The sequence below is a fragment of the Macaca mulatta genome, chromosome 10, assembly GCF_049350105.2.
Source record: "Macaca mulatta isolate MMU2019108-1 chromosome 10, T2T-MMU8v2.0, whole genome shotgun sequence".
NCBI classification, from domain to species: domain Eukaryota; kingdom Metazoa; phylum Chordata; class Mammalia; order Primates; family Cercopithecidae; genus Macaca; species Macaca mulatta.
This window is the reverse complement of record NC_133415.1, coordinates 2,932,116-2,951,828: the sequence shown is the minus strand read 5'-3', so window position 1 is coordinate 2,951,828 and position 19,713 is coordinate 2,932,116. Positions and strand designations below refer to the sequence as shown.

At 58.7% G+C, this 19,713-nt stretch overlaps 1 protein-coding gene and 1 long non-coding RNA gene across 5 annotated transcripts in view; one reads left to right on the top strand and one right to left on the bottom strand.

Annotated features, from left to right (window-relative positions):
• The window catches only part of TAFA5 (TAFA chemokine like family member 5), a 311,243-nt gene that overhangs the window by 20,656 nt on the left and 270,874 nt on the right, over positions 1-19,713 (top strand). The window lies entirely within an intron of this gene.
• On the bottom strand, positions 11,649-19,155 carry LOC144331529 (uncharacterized). The gene is made up of 2 exons (XR_013398794.1): positions 18,105-19,155; positions 11,649-17,635 (listed from the first exon to the last, which is right to left on the bottom strand). It is a non-coding gene; the product is annotated as an uncharacterized LOC144331529 (long non-coding RNA).

The window sequence follows — 19,713 nt, the reverse complement described above, 5'->3', positions numbered from 1 at the left end:
GGTGGGGGGAGGGGGCAGTAGGCATTGGAAGATTAAATGGCACCTCCTTGGCATCTCACGTTGGTGAGAAGGCCAACCGATTATTTTTATATTACAATCCCCAGGCATTGTCAAATGGATTAATAAATTCATTGAAAACCCGTTCCTTCTTCATAGATTTAATTTTGGTAGCCAGGGAACAACTCCGCCGTGACTTTTGAGTCTCAGCTCTCTCTGTCTGACAGCCAGCATGGGGTTAATTGAGGTGGCCGCGGCTCTTGGCCCTCCAGAACTTCGGCCGCATCTCCGAGGACATGGTCTTTGGTGTCCTGAGGAAACCGGGAACCGCCCTGCAGACCCTGCCCAGGTAGCTTATAATCCGGGCAGCGTGGAGAGCCTGGGGTTCAGCCCCCAACTCATGCCAGCCAGGCGACTCGTCCCTGTGGATACCCACCGCCCTAGACTACAGGGAACTCTGAAAATTGAGCACAAAACATGGCTCTGAGCTTCCTGGCAGAGAAGGCAAAAAGGGAAAAATCCACTGGTCATGTGACCTTCCTGTTCTACTCGTGTCTGGCAGCATCTCGGAATGTTGAAGTGGTTCTAATGGGGCTGTCACTCTGGGCTGACACCGGGGTGGCGCTTGCACAGATCATCTCTAATCTCCAAACCGTGCAGGGTAAGCAGTGTCATCTCCATTTTGGGGGTGAAAACACAGAGGTCCAAAGTTGGACACGACACAGGCCTCCCAGCCAGCAAGTGGCTGAACCTCATTTAGGGCTTGGGCAGGCAGCGTCCCCTCAGCGGTGGGGAAGAACCTCAGTTAGGAATTATTCCCTGGAAAGGAGCAGAGACTCGGACAAGCAGGTGCAGAGCTGCGAATGCTGGAGCCCAGGGCTTGGGCAGGCAGCATCCCCTCAGCGGTGGGGAAGAACCTCAGTTAGGAATTGTTCCCTGGAAAGGAGCAGAGACTCAGACAAGCAGGTGCAGAGCTGCGAATGCTGGAGCCCAGGGCTTGGGCAGGCAGCATCCCCTCAGCGGTGGGCTTCTACATGCAGGCGGGTCACCCTGATCGCAGCTCTCTGTCCGTTGTCCTGTCTGACCCAGACCCCTGCAGGGGACCCTTCTCCTGGGCCACCTTAACTCCGCCCCTCTCCTTCAGTGCCTTGACCTCAGACCACAGGGACCTCAACTCCTCCATCCGCCTCGGCCTCCTTTCCCCTCCTCCAGTTCTTCTCCTGCCTTCCCACCTGCTCGTCTGTTCTCCCTTGGGTCCTTCTTTCCTTAGGGACATCTCTTTTCACGGTGACCCCTGACCTTCTAGTTGCCCAATTCCAAGGGCACCCCTGAGGCCTCATTGCACCCGGCCCTGCTGCATCCAATGCCCAGTGCAAGCAGGAGGCCCCTGGCTCCAGGTGGGACAGGGAGTGTGGAGGGCACACAGAGGAAGGGGCGGTGCAGGGACTTGGGAACAGTGGGCAAGGCCACTGAAGCCACAACTCAGAACAGGAGCTGGCATTGGCCAGGGGATGGGAATCTCTGTGAGCTCCTCCTCTCCAAGCCCACTGCTGGCTCCCCCAGGGGTCTGCAACAGTCTTCGTGGGCAGGTGTCCTTCCTCCAGGTGGGCTGAACTCAGACACCCTACCCTACCCAGGGAAAGGCAATCCAGGCAGCCACCCTCCCCGCCCCAGCCTCACTCCATGTGCCCTGGGCAGCCACCCTCCCCACCCCAGCCTCACTCCCTGTGCCCTGGGCAGCCCCTCTCCCCGCCCCAGCCTCACTCCCTGTGCCCCACCTTCACCGCCACTCAGCACCCGCTGGCCTTGACCTCACCCAGCGGCAGGTTGAGGAGAAACAGACTTGGTGGAATAGGGTCTCGGCGCAGCTTTCCGATTGGCCCGGCAACGCACTTGCCATTAACTTTATGGCACTACCCAAGGACTAATTAAACCAGATGGCGGCGAAACCCGCGTGGAGGCGCTGAGACATTTTTACATTTAAGTTGATCAAAATTAGGTGGAACGGCATATGCTTGCGGAGATTAGGAATTTTTTAACTACATATTAACGGCTTTTCTTAATACTCTTCCTGGTGATCTCAGCACAATCCACCCCCTTTGTGCCATTTAATTCCCGCGATTCCCATTCTCCTGTCACCGAGACCTCGGGGCCGCGTGGTTTTGGTGTAATTTAAGTGAGTGGAATATTCAGCGCAGACATCATCACCATCGTCTGTGACATTCGCTGCTGAACGAAATGGGGGCCCGCCCCCAACTCTCGGCGGGAGGCTTTTCCCTGTTGGAGTCTGGGAATGCCTTGGAGAAGGCCGTACCCACAGCATGGTGAGCGCAGCTCTGAACGTTGCAGGGTGAAGCCAGTCTGCACAGGACGTCTCTGCTGGCCTCTGCTTCACGTCCCATTGTGTCTGGACTCGGGGCATGTGGCTCAGGACAGGGGTGGCCCTTCGTGGAATCCCCCAAATTTAGATGGAGGAGAAGCCACTGCCACGGAGGGAAATCCCTTCCAGGAGGTTGGTGGCCGCAGCCCCCAGCCAGGCCAGTGCTGACCCACCTCCGGGACACTGCGTGCGGCCCTCACAGTTGTGCCAGGCAGTGCATGGTGGGGAGGGGCCGTAAGGCCTCTGGGGTGCACCACCCCGTCCAGGTCCTGCTCTCAGATGGGTCTGGCTGCCTTACAGGTTTTCAAACATCTTATGTATTTATTTTTCACTTAGTTAAAATTCACATGACAAAATTAACTCTGTTAAAGATTGCATTCTGTTGGCGTTTAGTGTGGCCCCCATGCTCTACAACCCCACTGTAGCCGAGTTCTCGTTTCCATCACCCCACAAAAAATCCCGTGCCTATGAATCCCTCCCTCCCTCTGCAGCAATTCCCCCAGCCCCGGAAGCTCCTGCTCTCCCAGACCTTCAGAAGCAAAGGCTGCGGAGGCCTCTCCAGACTGAGCACTCAGATGTCCCCCTGAGGTCCTCTCTCTCCTGACCCCGGCAGGGAAGCCAAAGCAACCACTACAGGGCTCAGCTGGCACAGGCTCCAGGCTCAGCCAGCGCCGGCAGGTGCTCGGCACATCCCATCCTCCCCAGGTCCCAGGCCCCGGGTCCCTGACTCCAGACAGTGGTGGCCACTGGGACGGCTGCCACATGCAAGTTGGGAAGCAGCCCTGACCGCCCCCCACCTCCTCCTGGGATGCGCCCCTGCCCTGCCTCTGCTGTCCTTCCTCAGCTGCCTGAGGGCTGACTGGTGTGAACCCAGGCTCCTAGAGGGTATCCCAGGAGCAAACTGTGACCTGGCCCTGGGCCCTGGAGCCCATGCTGCTGTCCGCCGAGGACACTGGGCTGCTCTGTCCCACACACAGGCATCCGGGTTCTGATGGCCTGCCGGGCCCTAGGCCACCATAGGCCTTGAATTGCATCCTGGTGGGAGTTAACCCCTCGCGTGGGGCATGCACAGACCCGGGCCTAGGCTGGGGCACCGGGATCCCCACGTCCAGCAGCCGCGGTGAGGCCGGCCCGCCTGCTTCCCAGGGCCACCTCTACCACGCCGCCTCCTCCCTCTCCCCGCCCGCTCTGTTGGTCGCTCCTCCCCCGCCCTCTCTGGGCAGGCACGGCCGGGGTGGGGGTGAGGTTCTGGCAAAGCCCCCTCTGTTTTCTAGCCCAGTGGTGCTCACATGTGACGGTGCAGGGGCAGCCTCGTGAAAAGCCCCTTTGTGTCTCCTCCCTAATTAAGAAATAGCAGCAGGCTCGGGGGCCCAGGCCCCACGTCCTCGCTGAACGCCGGCCGCGGTCACAGGCGGCTGGACGGGCAGGCCCGGCAGAGGACTTCAAGGAAGAATCCCCCAGGCCCAGCAGGCAGCCCTGCTGCTTCCCTGGGGCTCCGCTCACATTGTCAGGCCACCCGGTAGGTCTGGGAGGCCTTCTCCGCCCTCGGGTCCCAGGAGCTGAGACGGTACCCGCGGGAGCCCATGTGGGATCTGGGTGTCTGTACCTGGGATTTCAGACCTGATTCTCCCTCCTGTACTGTGGGGCCTCCCTGAGACTCAGCCCTCCCTCTCTGTGAAATGGGGAGAATAAGGTCCCCTGCCCCCCAGAATCCAGGTGCAGATTGCTAGAAGTCCTTCCAGGCCTGGACAAAGAGGTGCCCGTCCTCCCTAAACCAAGGCAGGGGGAGGTCTGAGAGGGTGTCCTGAGTCCACCTCCCCCTGCCCCACCTGGGACGTCCGTCCGTGTCTCTCCTCCGCATAGCTGCCCATGTCCTCAGGAAAATGAGGGCTCTTACCTCTTTTCCAGAGCCCCAGATACTGAGGCAAAGGCTCAGAAAGAACCCACAGTCTTCACAGCGTTACTGTCGCTGAGCGAGCCTTAACCTCCAGCCTGAGAGGTCAACTCAGAGCAGGGGTGCGCAGCAGGGAGGGCTGACCAAGGGGAACCCTGAGAGACCCCTGACGAGAACGGGGAGCCTGCAGAGGGAACTGATCCCCTAAGGTCACGGTCACGCCCAGCGAGGCTCCAGCCCAGCTTTCTGGAGTGCTGTGCCTAGGGTCACCCTGGGGCAGGCAAGTGGTGTCACCTCTTCTCCTGAAGACACTTTACACCCATGTGGAAGAGGACAACGGTACTTTTCACTCATCTGGAGGAGGGACAGAGACAAGAGCCACTCCTTCCCCCTTTCTCCCCGGGGTGACCAGGCGGCCGGCAGTCCCCCAGCTCACCTGTCCGTCTAGAGCTGTTGGCCACCCTGGAAGGAGAGCTCAAGTCTGCAGTGTGGCCGGGAGGACGCCCGGGGTCTCCACTCACCGGCGTGGACCTAGCACAATCAACAGCCTTCAGTGGCTGACCCCAGGCGGAGAGCTATAGGGTAGTTTAAATTTGAAAATTAACATGGAATCAAAAGAGACAGAGTAATTTTTCATTCTGCTTGAAAGGTTATTTGCTTTCTCAACCGATGCTTAGTGTACTGATACATGATGTCAAAAGGTAAATGATTTTAAACCAGATTCAATTTAAATTTCATTACATATTTGTAGGAGATAGAAGCTCCAAGAATCCCGCGTCTTCCCTTTGAGAACCTTTCACTTTGGATAACTCTGGCACCTGATGCCCAGATCTGTTTATCGTACGGTCACGTAGTCACAGACCACGCTTCTCAGGCTCAGAATCAGAGCGTCCGTGAAACAGTCTGTGGTCTCCAGGGCAGCCCCTCAGGCGTCTCGCTGCCACTGACCCTGGGTCTTCTCTGTCATCCCAGACAGCACACAGGTCCTTTTATGTGAAGGGGGGACACCCTCTGTGAATGCAGGCTCGGGGTGTGGGTCTCCTGTGGCTGGAGGCCAGGAGAGAGAGATGGGTGGTGGGAGGTGGGGACAGGCGGGAGGCCTGGAGTGGGACCAGAAGCAGCTCAGCTGAAGCTAGGGGTGGTGGTGGGCAAATCGCGTTCTTCTTGGAGCCCTGGGCTCCTCACGGACAACTCGAGTGTTCTGAGCAGCTGAGGCCTTCAGGGCCTCTCTGCAGGAGGGAGGTGAGCAGAGCAGGTCCCGTGCCTCTTGCCCATCCCAGTCGTGGCTGCACCTTGGACCAGTCACCCAACCTCTCTGTGCCATGGAAACAGGGTAATGGCAGGGCCACTGTGCTGAGTGGGAAAGTGTCCCTTCAACATTCATGTCCCCTGGAACCTCGGAATGTGACTTTATTTGGAAATTGGGTTGTTGCAGATGGAATTAGTTAAGATGTGGTCACACTAGAGTTGGATGGGCCCTGAATCCAATACCCGGTGTCCTTAGAAGATGCAGAGAGACACAGACCCAGAGGAAACGCCCTGTGGAAACAGAGGTGGAGATGGGGGTGACGGGCCTGCTAGCCAAGGACTCGCGGGGTGGCCAGCCACGCTGGAAGCTGGAGGTCACGTGTTCCCCTGGAGCTCCCGGAAGGAACTGGCCCTGCCAAGACTTTGTGGACTTCCGGCCCCCACAACTGTGTGAAGATAATTGCCACCGTGTGAGATGCCGGGTTTGTGGGATTTTGTTACGCAGACACAGGCCGCTAACACCACCCTCGGGGCAGGTGTGAGGGTCCCAGGATGGAGCCCGGCCCAGGCGACACTGGGAATGTGTTGGCCGCATCTATCCTTCTGTCCATTCCGCCGTGCACAGGCTCACCCCGAAGGCCCGGGGCCCAAGGCTGTTCCAACACCCACCACTTACCCTTCTGGCTGGTGAAGTGGCCAACTGCCATCTGATTCTGCAGGTGGGGCACCCTATTGGAGAAAGCGTTTCTGGGGTGGCCCCTGCACCCAGCAGTGCCCTCGTCAAGGAAGGAGAGCCAGAGAGCCTGCCGTCAGGGACTTCAGATTAATTTGGTGGTGGTCCTAGACTGATGTGAGGGATCTGGAGAGAGACCAGGTGTGGAGGGGCTTTGGGGTAGAGCTGGGGGTGGCCTTACTTGGCCTATTGGGCAGGAAGAGGGGACATGGAGCGCTCAGACCAGTGCAGAGGGGCAGAGAGAGCCCGGTGGGCCCAGGGGAATGGGCAGCCTTCCCTGATGTTGCCAGAAACGGCTTTCACGTCCTCTGGTCTGGTTTAGGGGCCCCTAAACAAGGGGCTCTGGAAGGTCAGGAAAAGTCCACTGTCTTGCAGACCCTGGGCTTCGGCACATCCCTCAGGCCAGGGCCGGGGGGTCCCATTGTGGGATGACAGGCCGTGATGCAGGCAGGTGAGGACCTGTCCCCACCGTAAGCAGCCAACCCCTGGAAGAGCCCAGGTGACTGAGTTCGGCCTGTGTTCAAAAAATGTCTCTTTGTAGGGGATGTGCGCGTGGGAGGTTGGAATTTTCTTTGGAAATTAATCGCCTGTTGAATTCTTCCCACCATGGCCGTAACCATGCAGGATCCGGGGCATGTGGGGAGGGCTGCGCATGGGCTTCCTCTGGCCCGTTTAGTCAGTTATTACCCTACCGTCGCTCCTCTGGCTTTATTGACCCAGCAGGACGTTGCTCTTAAAGGCACATCTGGGCACTTTTGAAAAATAATGCCAGTGCATTCCAGGAACCCCTCTTCCTGATTTGGGTTTGTTTTATTTTGCAACATCAAACAGTGAGGAATGGAAGGTTCCAGATCACAGCCCAGGGACCCCTGGGGTTAAGTTTGCAGACGCTCTCTTGCCAGGCAGCGAGCTTGCTTCCTGTCTGACTTTTGCTCGCCTTTGCCTCCACCTCGCGCTCCCATTTTCTCTCCTTTCTGCATTGCTAATGATATTGTTTGTTCTCGGTGCCACACAAAAAAAGCACAAGATAATCACCCGGGCATTAGTCATCATTAAGCTGGTGATAAAAACAAAAAAAAATTCTAAAGTGCTGTTTCCAGGATGGGTGTCGTGCCTGCGATGAACGGTGTTATTGCAAATGTGGGTTTCAGGGATCCATCCCAGCCAGGCATATGGGAGACGGAGGATGCGTGGCCACAGATGGACCCGATCCATTAGGCGTAAAAGGTAAATACGGCGAGAAGGTTTCACTGCCACCTGGAACTGCCCCGGTCTTCGTTGAATTTGTCATTAAAGCATCGTGCTCACTTCTGGGTGCTGTCGGGGTTCCTTAGCAGGGGCTCTCTGCTCTCACCCAGTGTCTGTCAACTTGGAGTTGGCATCGGGGCCAGGATGAGCCTCGTGTGGAGGGAGGTAGAGCTGTAGCTCCTGCTCAGACCAAACTCGGGGTGGGGCTTAGACTACAGGGAGGACAGAGGCTGGGCCGTGTCCACCCTCCGGATGGGGAGGGCATGGTTATTACCCCTGTGGCCATACTCCTTCGGATACGTATTCTAAGAATACTTGTCTGCAAGTAACGGAACACGTGACCAGCATTGTTGGCTTAAACAGCGAGGACATTTTTTGTTTTTGTTTGTTCCCACGGAGAAGCTGGAGGTCGGCAGCCCAAGGCTGACGGTTGTTATCCAAGACTGGAACCCCCCCCGCCCCTCCCTCTGTCCCCCGCGTCTACCTGTGGTCTCGGTGGCAGAGCCTGTGGCAGTTCTGGGCCTTGTATCTGCAGGCAGGAAGGGCAGCAGCTGCCTTGTAGGCTCTGAACAGGTGTGAGGCTCCCGGAATTCTGTCTGTGCCTGCAGGCTGGGGGGGATGCAGACCCCCCAGGGCCGGAGGTGGCCGCCTCCCATCCACTGGCGCCGGCAGCCCCAGGACTTGGCTCTGTCCTTAGCGTCTCCTTCCATCAGTGGCCGGTGGGCTCCCTGGGGCAGTGGTTGTGACTCTACACTTGTGTCCTCCGCTTCCGGAAACTGAGGCTGCCTGGGGTGGGCGCGGGGCCAGGAAAGGTTAGGCCCCCACCCATGAGAGGCAACCTGAAGCCCTCCCCAGGCACAGGGCCTGAGTCCTCTCATCCACCCCGGGGATGGCAGAGACTGCCTGGACATCATCTGGGTGGGCCTGCCTGGGGTTTTGTGGCCACTCGTGGAGGGTCACCTGGGCCTATGGGTGGAAGTTTAGGGGCCAACTGTAAGTCTGCCCAAGGAGCCCACATGCCCCAGGCTGGCCTGTCCCTCGGTGACTCTGGCTGGGACCCACATGGCCCCAGGCTGGCCTGTCCCTTGGTGACTCTGGCTGGGAGGCCTCCCTGCAGGGCCCTTCATCTCTAATATATCGTGGGTCTGCTGTCCACCATTTCCCTGTCCTGGGTGACTAGAGGGCGGGGCTGCTGACCACAGGGCAAAACACTTCCAATGGGAGGCCAGGAATAGCCTGAAGGGGCTGCGGCCGCTAGAGCCCCCCATGGAGGGGCTGCATCGGTTCCTTCCCAGCAGGAGACCCAGAGCCCATAGATCATGGTGGAGGATGGCCAGGCTGGATGGGGGCAGCCAGGGAGCCGCTGGTACCAGTGTCAAGGCTTCCAGCTTATGGGTCTCCATCCCCTCCCTTGCCGCTCGTGCCATAGAACCCTGCTGCGCTCTTCACGGAGCCTCTGCTGGAGGTGGCCTTGGCTCTGCAGGCACTTCGCGGTGCTTGGCTCCTGTGCTCACTGGCTTTGCTGCGGGACAGGGCTGCTGGGCCAGTGGGCAGGGCTCCACCAGGGCCAGTTTCACTTGCACATCATCCAGGGGACCCCACAGGGTAGGATGAAACCAGCCCAAGTCAGCAAACTCCCCTGGGCCCTCCTGTGTGGCCAGCTCCCGGCATTCCGCTGAGATATGGGGGTGAATCACTTACCTCCTGGCTCTTGGCTACTTGAGAAGGAAGGAGGCTTTGGATGGAAAACGTTGGGCCTCCTCTGCTCCTGGGACCCCTGAAGGCTGCCCCTAGCCCCTGACTCTCTGCCTTCACCCACATGGGGCTTGGTGCCGCATCCCAGGTGCCCCTCCTAGGCCTAGGCTCAGGCCTGCTTGGGCCAGGTCAGCCGCCTGGACTGACCCTAGCCCCTCTGTGCCCACCTTGGGCCAGGGCTGCACAAAGGAGCCACTCCCAGTAACCCCTATTCCTGGGCAGCCCAGACTTACTACCAAGAGGCTTTAGTGGGAAGCACGATCCCAACAGCTGAAAATAGGCCAGGCAGACGCAAGGCTAGTTTGGGTGTGAACGCAGGGTCCTCCCTGCAGAGAGACTGGTGAGAAGTGTGCCGGGGCTCAGGCGGCTTGCACTGGCCTTTGAAGGCACTGCAGACTGCCCACGCGAGGTGCCCACAGCTGCCACTGCACGTGGTCCCAGCCTGCCCTGCGGCCGGGCCGGCCTGTGATGCCTGTTCAGAGGGCGGAAGCAGGGCGGGAAGATAGATAGCACGATGCTGCCTTCCCCCATTTTTTATTGCCACTGATCTTATTTTAGTCCATTATGGCTGCTTTTTCGGGATTTTCTCTCCTTCCCCCCGTCTGGCCAGATTTCCTTTGTGCGACTGGCAGCCCACCGCTTCCGATGCTGACCTTAGGGCCTTCATCTCCATGGGCCTCAGGATTCTGTCTCAAAAGCCTGCATGGCTTTGACAGCCTGGGGGCTGGTGGGAGACTCTGCTGGGCTGTGCCTTTGGCATTTGGAGTGGAGAGGAAGCTCCTCCTCCAGGCGTGGGCTTATGTGAGCTCCGTGCAGACCTCAGAGATGGAGACACTCTGCCCTTCATTCCCCAAGGCCACTCTGAGGAGCCCAGCAGCACCTTGGCCTGGACACTTGGTCAGGGACACTCTGCTGGACACTTGGCAGTTGAAACAAGACCTTAGTGGCATCCAAGAAGTTCTGGAACATTCTCAGCCTAAGATATAGAAGAGACATCAGCCCTACCCTCCTCCCAAAACAGATGGGATGGCTTGAAGTCGGAGCCTCCATCCACAGCCCACCCTGCCTCCTGGCCCCTGTGGGGGCATGGTGATGTGCACGGCTCATTCCCACCTTACTCTCCCCACCTGTGGACGAGGAGTCCTGAGGTCGCCCCTGCAGATGTGTGGAGATGTGTGTGGCTCATTCCCTCCTTATTCTCCCCACCTGTGGACCAGGCATCCTGAGGTCGCCCCTGCAGAGGCGTGTGGTGATGTGCGCGGCTCATTCCCTCTTTATTCTCCCCACCTATGTACGAGGTGTCCTGAGGTCTCCACTCCCGCCACCCTGACCTCCCAGATCGTTGTCAGGCTGGACAAGGGCACCAGGTGCCCCTCAGTGCAGATTTGGAGAATCCGTACCGGGCACCAGCCTTGGCAGGTTTCAGGGGTCTCTGCACTCACCCTTTCCTGGGTGGTCTCGGTCACTGCCAGGGGAGCCAGTGGCCTCACCTTACCAATGGAGAAACTAAGGGGTGCGTGTCCATGGCCCTGCCCAGGAGCTCCCAGCATGAAGGGGCTGTCCAGTCTTTGTCCTCTCCTCTCTTTGTCCACCCTGCTGCCCTCCTCCATCTGTGTGTGGTGCCCTGAGCTGGGACTGTGCCATCTGTGCCTTTGGGGAGGTCTCCTGCACCCTGTCCAGGAGCCGAGGGAGCTTTCTACCTGTGGGATCCCTCACTGTGTACCCTTGGCTGGCTCCAAAATCCTTCTCGGGGAGCACAGTGGGAGCAGGTGCCCCAGCCAAGCCTTCCAGGAGCTGTCGCCCCAGACACATCTGTATACTGGCCACCTGGAGCCCTCAGAGTCCCTGGTCCACAAAGGAGAGGCGGGCCGGCTTCTGTGTGCCACCTTGCTCACTCCCGGTTAACTTTGCGTGTCGGCCTCATGAGGCTGACCACAAAGGGCAGCCGCTGCCCCCAGAGCTCCTGCGGGTGCACCCTTGTTGGTCCCTCCTTCCCGGTCCTCACAAGAAGAGACAATGTCCCTGAGTGCATTTGCATGTCGATCACGCTGCCATTATGTATCTCGGAGTTTTCCTCATGAGAAGAATGAGATAATCATGTTGTATATACTGAATAGACTTAGAAAGATTGCAAGACGGCACTTTCATTGGAAGAGGGGAATTAGTTTAAAAATATGCTGTCAAAATATGTTGTTCTAAATGCTGAGTTGATGGTTCTTTTGTTTTGCTTTGTTTCTTGAATGTGTCATTAGAAAAAATTAACAATGACATCAACTGTGAGATGGGACTGCAGTTCCTCTGAAAGGGGGAGGGTATCCAGTTGTCCTTGGGATTTGCTTTAAGTGATTCCTTTCCCTTAAAATGTTGTATCTCATTATGAGGCCCACCATAAATTTAATTTGCCCATTTATTGAAAGTCAGATGTGTGCATTTGAAGAACTCAGATGTAAGGGACTTCGTTGTAACAGTCCCGCCCAGTGCCTCTGTGGGCCCTTGCTGGCCTCCCCTGGGCCAACTGACCAGGCCATGTGGTTCACCCTCTGAAGGCTGTGGCTCTGGGGTGATGCCAGATGATGCCCGTGGCACCCCCTCTGGCTGGCCGTCACTTCTTCCTCTGTAAATGTCAAGGTGCACGTAGAACCCAACTGCACCCCGGCCTAGGGGATCTCTGAGACCTGCACCTGCCCAGTTCTTACAGTGTGGCTGCTACTCCTGTGTTTCTGAATGGATGAGCAGCCATGGTGTCGCCTGGCACCTGCTTATGGGGCAGGGCAAGGCCAGGGCAGCAGGGGTGAGGGGCAACGGGACCGTGGACAGTGAGGTGGACTCCTGAGCTGTTGCAGCTGCCCAGAGACAGCTGGCCACTCTCCGTGCACGGCCTCCAGACGGGAACGTTCAGGAAGGACATGTGTGCACAGTCCTTGGGGCAGAGAGTCAGGCCAGGTACTGACTTTCAGCTTCCTTGCAGCTCTTGTGAGGCAGCCTGGAAGCGAGGTGAGGTCCCACCGCAGGGCCTGTCGGAAGCCCTGTGGGAAGCCGCATCCCACCCAGGCTGGAAGTGGCAGGAGGATCCAGGGCTCTGCTGGCCCCTGCCCCAGCTCAGACCCTTCCTGGGTCAGCCTCTGTCGTGTGGTTGAGGGGAGCAGCTGTGGGTCCGGTGATGGTGGCCAGGAGGTCAGAGGGAGGTGCCTGAGATGCACTGGGTGTTTCACGGGTGGGTGGAGCCTGGCACAAGGCTTCAGGCCCTGTTACATTCGGGCAGCCCTAACAGGTCCAATCCTGCCTTCCCAGGCACGCTCTTCTTCAGGCACTTCTGAGATGCACTTTTACTACTTTTTCTCCTCTCTGGAATTGGGAATGTCACGTTACCCTTGGGGCGGGGCACCAGACGGGCAGATGAAAGTGGCATAGGCAGGGCTGACTTGGCCGCCTGGGCCCCCCGGTGCCTCCCTTCTCCTCCTCCAGTGGCCCCCCGATGTCTCTGATGGTGATGATGACGTTGGTTCTCAGGTAAGGACACTGAAGTTCAGAGGCCCCGGAAACCCATGAATTAGGAGCCTGGTGTGGTCCTGGTACCTGACAAGCTTCGAGTGGCATGAGATGAGAGTGGGCGTGGGGGTTACTGCGGAGTTGCATCGAGGACCCCAGCAGGGCCTTGGGGCATGAGTCGATGCCACCTGGGTGCATCATGTCTCCAGGAAACAGGTCTGCTCTGAGGGTCCGTTCCCCAGTGCCCGTGCATAGCCATGGCCATAGTGAGGAGGCACCCCTGGAAGGGTGGCCCCTGCAGCCCAGCACCTCTGCACCCTGCACTGGCTGCCTCCAGCCACTGCGCCCAGCCCCGCCCTGTGCGCACCCTCCTCACCACACTCCTTCACGGGGCCCATCAAGGGTAGTCTTCACCCCCTAGGAGCCTAGGGCTTGAGCCCAGGAGTCTGAGCCTGTGCACCTGCCCCACTTGTGATGTGGCCTCGGGGACTGTGGCTTGTCAGGTGCTTAGGTAGTTTGCATAATTAACCGACGCTTTGAGTCCACAAAGACAGGGTGTGAGTGTGATTGCAAGTCAGGGCTGTGGAAAGAACCAGGAACACCCTGAAAGCAGAGTGGCCCCAAGTGTGCACTTAGGGCCGGTGAGCCACTCGGCAGCTGTGTGCTTGCACCAGGAGCACTGGGAGAGAAGCTGGGGGTCTGTGGAGCCCCTGACCTGGCTTGGCTTTCCTTGAGGCCCAGAGGCCCTGCTCTGGGAGACACAGTCCCATTGTGACCTGGAGAAGGAGGGGGTAGATTTCAGGTGAAAGCCCAGCCTGGAGAAAGGCTCAGGCAGGTGGGGCACAGGGTAGCTGCCTGATAGGGGCTTGCCCTGGAAGGCACTAGAACCCTCTGAAGGGCCCTAGCAGGGCAGTGACTGCTTAAACCACCTTCACATTTGAGAGCTTGCTCTGACTCTGCATGCCTAGGACCTGGGTAGAGGCAGAGAAATCCAGGTGGAGGCTGTTGAGGGTGTCCAGGCAGGAGATGGGGTGTCAGGCAGGAGACGGGGGTGTCAGGCAGGAGACGGGGTGTCAGGCAGGAGACGGGGGTGTCCAGGCAGGAGACGGGGGTGTCCAGGCAGGAGACGGGGGTGTCAGGCAGGAGACGGGGGTGTCCAGGCAGGAGACGGGGGTGTCAGGCAGGAGACGGGGTGTCCAGGCAGGAGACGAGGGTGTCCAGGCAGGAGACGGGGGTGTCAGGCAGGAGACGGGGGTGTCCAGGCAGGAGACGGGGTGTCAGGCAGGAGACGGGGGTGTCAGGCAGGAGACGGGGTGTCCAGGCAGGAGACGGGGGTGTCAGGCAGGAGACGGGGGTGTCCAGGCAGGAGACGGGGTGTCAGGCAGGAGACGGGGGTGTCAGGCAGGAGACGGGGTGTCAGGCAGGAGACGGGGTGTCAGGCAGGAGACGGGGATGTCCAGGCAGGAGATGGGGTGTCAGGCAGGAGACGGGGATGTCCAGGCAGGAGATGGGGTGTCAGGCAGGAGACGGGGGTGTCAGGCAGGAGACGGGGGTGTCCAGGCAGGAGATGGGGTGTCAGGCAGGAGACGGGGATGTCCAGGCAGGAGATGGGGTGTCAGGCAGGAGATGGGGGTGTCCAGGCAGGAGATGGGGTGTCAGGCAGGAGACGGGGGTGTCAGGCAGGAGACGGGGTGTCAGGCAGGAGACGGGGGTGTCCAGGCAGGAGACGGGGGTGTCCAGGCAGAAGTCCAGGGCTCTCCGACCAGGCCGAACTGTGGCAGAATCAGGATTTTCCATAGAGACAGGATGACGGGTTGGGTGTGTGGACGGGGAGAGTGTGTGGTCAGGCCCCCTCAGACCGCCGTCCTCCCACGGGTGTGCTGTGGGAGCGGTTGTAGCCCTTGAGTCACAGTGAGCCTGGAAGGCACATGTGGAGGAAAACTCTGGAAGAAAGAGCTTCCAGGTGGGAGTTGGGGCATATGGGACCTCCCTTCTCCCTTCACGGGGCGTTGGACACCCCCTGAGGACTGAGCTCGTGGCTGCAGAGGCTGTGGGCCCTCTGGACACTCCCTGAGGACTGAGCTCGTGGCTGCAGGGGCCGTGGGCCCTCTGCTTTGTGGGGCTGGGCCGAGTAGGGTGAGGGAAGCCCTGGCGTCTGCAGACCCTCCTGTGCTGATGACCTGTACCACCTGCTCTGTCTCCATGGTGACTCGAAGAGGAGGCGGCTGGGGCTGCATCACCTCCATTTTTGCATGCATGAGAAATTGAGTGTAAGTCTCCTCTGCTCCCTTCCTGTGACATCCGAGCATGGTCGTCTGACAAATGGGGTATCGGGAGTCTTGGTGCTGCCTGTTCCTGAAATGTCTTCCTGAGAAAACACAGAGTGAAGGAATGTCCGGAGGGCACAGGGGCCGTCACCTGCCAGAGCCCAAGGAGGGAATGCACCGGGGTGCTGTCCTGGGGCCGGCATTCAACTGAAAGGATTGGCTTCAAGTCTTGGCTGACCACTGGAGACTCTGGCCAGGGACCTTGGGATGGTTCAGGGGAACCTGCTGTAGGTTTACAGAGAGAGAAACTGAGGCCCAGGGTGGAAACCAGGGTGAATAGGGCTCCTCCCATCTCCTCCCCTGCTAGAGGGTGGGCAAGAAACCAGTGGCTCCCCTGGCTCCCTCCCCTCCCATCCCTTCTGCTTGGTGACCCTCCTCCAATGGGCTCCCGTCTTTCCTGTCCAACCGTCCATGTCACATGGGACCTGCTGTCTTTGGGCCAGGGGTCATGGCCACCTGGTCCACACCTGACCACCAGGCCCACCCCTTCAGGGGCACAGTGGCAGAGGGAGTTCCCAAGAAATGAGGTTTGGGGCAGGAGAGGTGACCCCAGTGCGTGTGGCTATGGGGATCGACAAAGCAGGGGAGCAATGTCCCTTGGGTTCCAGATGAAAGTGGCTGAGATGTCACAGTGACATGAGAGACTGAGCTTCCATTGTGCAAGGACCGCCCCGTGCAAAGCGGTGCCCCTGCCTGCCCTGCCCCCAGCCTTGTTAGGGGACTGGCCACACTCACAGACATGCCATCCGGGAAGAGCTGGCCATGGGTGTGTAGGCAGCCTCAGGGAATCAGTCAGAGGGTGGCTTGAGTAGCCGGGAGCCGCCACACTGCCTGCCGACGTGGCTGGGCCTGTTTCAGATCCAGGAAGTGGGGGTCTGCGTGGGGGACCTTCTGCTTTTGTGAGGAGCTGAGCGGCCCCTGGCCAACACTTTCAGCCTTTCATGGAGCTCAGACGTGTAGCCGCAGGAGCTGAGCCCCAGCCCCGGGCTTGTCCTGCCCTGGCTCTGCCTCCTGGGAGCCTGTCCTGGGCAGGGGGTGGGGCTGTGATGAAGACTGGGCAGGTGAAAGGCCTGGGGCACCGGCCTGCCTGTCCCCTCCTGGAGCGGACAGTGAGAGGGGCTTCTTTCTTGCGGACAATGGGAATCTTGCAGCCTCTGCAGGCAGCTCCTGACACCCGCCCCGGTGCCCTGTGGCCTGGGATCTGGTGAGCTTTGAGGTCCCTGAGGCCGCAGTGGGTCTTCCCTGCAGGTGCAGTTGACATGTGGGTTACCGACTTGGTTTGGCATTGGCGTCAGGTTGGGGTAGCTGGCCTTCACCCCTCAGCTTACCAGCTTTGTGCAGGGGACTCTAGCCGGGACCCTCCCTTTCTCACCAGCAGGCAAAATGCCTTTAGACCCCCAGCGTGCCCCAGTGCTGAGCTGTCAGTCTCGCGCCAGAGACCACATGCCTCTTGGGAATAGGAAGCAGTTTGTACAGAGAGGTTGTCTGGGACTGCCCCCAAGACTCTGCACTCTCTAATCCTGGGAGGCGAGGCTGGGAGGTTGATGCTGGAGGAAGACACAGCAGGTACCTCCCACCTCTCAACTCCCCCGGAAGGACTGATGGGCGTGGCAGGGCAGGAGAGGGTGGACGTCCCAGTCAGGGACACCACGGACAGGACTTCATGCCCAGCACATGCCGGCACAGCTGGCGACACTTCTGGATCTGATTCTGCAGCTGAGCTCCCATTTCCTGTCTGCACAGCTGGTCACTGTGCAGCCAGAGGAAGGTGGGTGGCTCCCTTCTGAGCCCTGTCCTGGGCACCCTGCCTCCCTCCTGACGAGGAACCCCCTGGTGCTTTCTGTTCTCTGATGAAGAGGAGGGATCTCCTTGCCTTTTCTTCTCCTCAGAACCATCATAAGCTGGGCTTCCAGGGGTTTTTCTCAGAGATTATGCAAATGTGGCCCTTGCCTCCGGGCTGCACGGCTGGTACTCTTTAGGAGATTACGGAGGCCGTACGTCTAAGCTTCAGCATATTTACCTTTTATTTACTCTGCACCTTTTCAGGCTGTGGCCAGCCCTGACAGCTCTGATCTTTCCGGCGAAGTGTACATGTTGGAAATACGTATTACACGTTCTCAAGAGACCATTTCCCTCCTGCTCAATCCTAAGGCTGTTTGTGTACCCAGCAAGGATTTATTGTGTCTTCAGGATAGTCTCTTTGTGTATTTTGGTCTCAGGTTTTAAAATATTGGGATCAGTTAACGATTATGCACTGTCGCTGGTGGGGTTAGTGCGGCAGGTGGGATGGGAGACCTCAGGCTGCAGACACTGAAGTCACGTCCAGCATCTGCCCTACTGCAGGCAAAGGGTGTGGCCCACCCAGTCGCTGGGGGCCTCTAATGCAGCCGCCATCTTACACATGGCTTCCCGGTCACCAAGAAAGGGGAAGAAGAAGAGGATGGCACAGGAGGTCAGGCCTGGAAGGAGCTGGGCCACTTCTGCATGAAATCTTTCAGCAAGGAATGGCGCCCCTGCCCCAGCTCCCATCGGAAGACGGGCTGGGAGCATCTGAGGAATGAGTCCTAGGATTTGGAGGACACAGGACACACACTGTCTTTGCAACAGGGAGATCATATCTTCTCCATGTCCAGGGTGAGCAAGTTGAGGCCAAGAGACATCCAGACACTTGCCAAGGTCCCACCACCGCCCATGGGTGGCAGAGCTTTAAGTGAGCCCAGGGTGCTGAGTTCCAAGGCTGTTTCCCTAAATGCTGCCAGGGGACGGGGTTTTGCTGACAGGTGGGTGCAGAGGTGCCCCTGTGCAGCGTCCGCCTTGGGAGCAGAGGCCCTGGGAGCAGTCCCTGGGAGGCCTATGCCCGCTGCCGCCCATCCCAATGGGGTGGCTGGGGTCTGAGGAGGTGGCCCTGAGGAAGGGTGAGGGGACCGGGGGTGATTAGGGCACAAGGAGCAAAGAACGGAAGTCTCATCGATGCCCTGGTCTCCCGTTAGGTGTGAGGGGGAGGAGTGCAGCCGTCAAACCCTTGGCTCTCACCTGGGACCCCAGAATTGTGGTGTCCAAGCCCTGTGTCTGCAGAAGGCGACCCCAGCACAGCTGGCACGGAGGTGGCAGGGCTGGCACAGGGTGAGGACTCCAGGGCAGGCCCCCGTGGGGCTCTCTCAGCACGAGGGCTTCAGCGTCTTGGTCTCCAGGCTGCACGTCTGAGGTCCAGCTGGGGCCTTGCCCATCAAAGATGTCGGCAGGATGTATTTTGGTTATTTGAGTCAAAGCTGGATCCCACCACATTCTGAAACGCCAGTAAGGGGTCGCACCCCAAGCAGTGAGGCCCTCAGGAGATGACTGTAGAAGGATCTGGAAGGGTCTGGGAGAAGGACACCCCAGGGACCCTTTCCCAACTCGAGGCCACCCTCTGAGCATCTTGGTCCCTGGCCAGAATGAAATTTCATATTGAGCTGTTGCCCAGAGAAGGACATTTTTGCATTTCCCCAAACCTTTTTTTTCCTTTTCCAACCTGTACTTTTTTGCTGCGCAGAGAAGTCAGTGTCCAGAAATACGATAAAATGGGGAGGCAGCAGCCATGTGGCTGGATGACAGCTGTTGTCACCATGTTTGGTGGAAGGGATGAGGCTGGCATGTTGTGGAGAGCATGGGCCATGGTTTGTGGGGTCAGAGTGGGTCAGCACCCCAAAGTTAGCAAGCATCCCTCAGCACCTGCATTTCCTGGAGCTGGGCTGATGACGTAGAGAAGGAGCTCTCCTTTCAGAAGAGCTCGCAGGGTCTCCTTTCATTGCTACCCTCACAGCAGGGGCAAGAATGCAGGTGAGGCAGGGCCAGGCAGGTGAGGGGGGACAGGCAGGTGAGGGGGACAGGCAGGTGAGGTGGGTCAAGCAGAGGCCTCTCACCCTGGAATCCCAGCCCAGCAACCCTTACCTGGGAACGTTCTGCTCTGCGCACAGGCAGACAGGTGAAATGAATAAGTCAGTTGAGGTGGGTCAGGCAGGTGAAATGAGTCAGTCAGGTGAGGTGGGTTAGGCAGGTGACATATGTAAGTCAGGTGAGGTGGGTCCGGCAGGTGAAATGAGTAAGTCAGGTGCGGTGGGTCAGGCAGGTGAAATATGTAAGTCAGGTGAGGTGGGTCAGGCAGGTGAAATGAATAAGTCATGTGAGGTGGGTCCGGCAGGTGAAATGAGTCAGTCAGGTGAGGTGGGTCAGGCAGGTGAAATATGTAAGTCAGGTGAGGTGGGTCAGGCAGGTGAAATGATTAAGTCATGTGAGGTGGGTCCGGCAGGTGAAATGAGTCAGTCAGGTGAGGTGGGTTAGGCAGGTGACATATGTAAGTCAGGTGAGGTGGGTCCGGCAGGTGAAATGAGTAAGTCAGGTGCGGTGGGTCAGGCAGGTGAAATGATTAAGTCATGTGAGGTGGGTCCGGCAGGTGAAATGAGTCAGTCAGGTGAGGTGGGTCCGGCAGGTGAAATGAGTAATCAGGTGAGGTGGGTTAGGCAGGTGACATATGTAAGTCAGGTGCGGTGGGTCAGGCAGCTGAAATGAGTAATCAGGTGAGGTGGGTCAGGCAGGTGAAATGAATAAGTCAGGTGAGGTGGGTCAGGCAGGTGAAATGAATAAGTCAGGTGAGGTGGGTCAG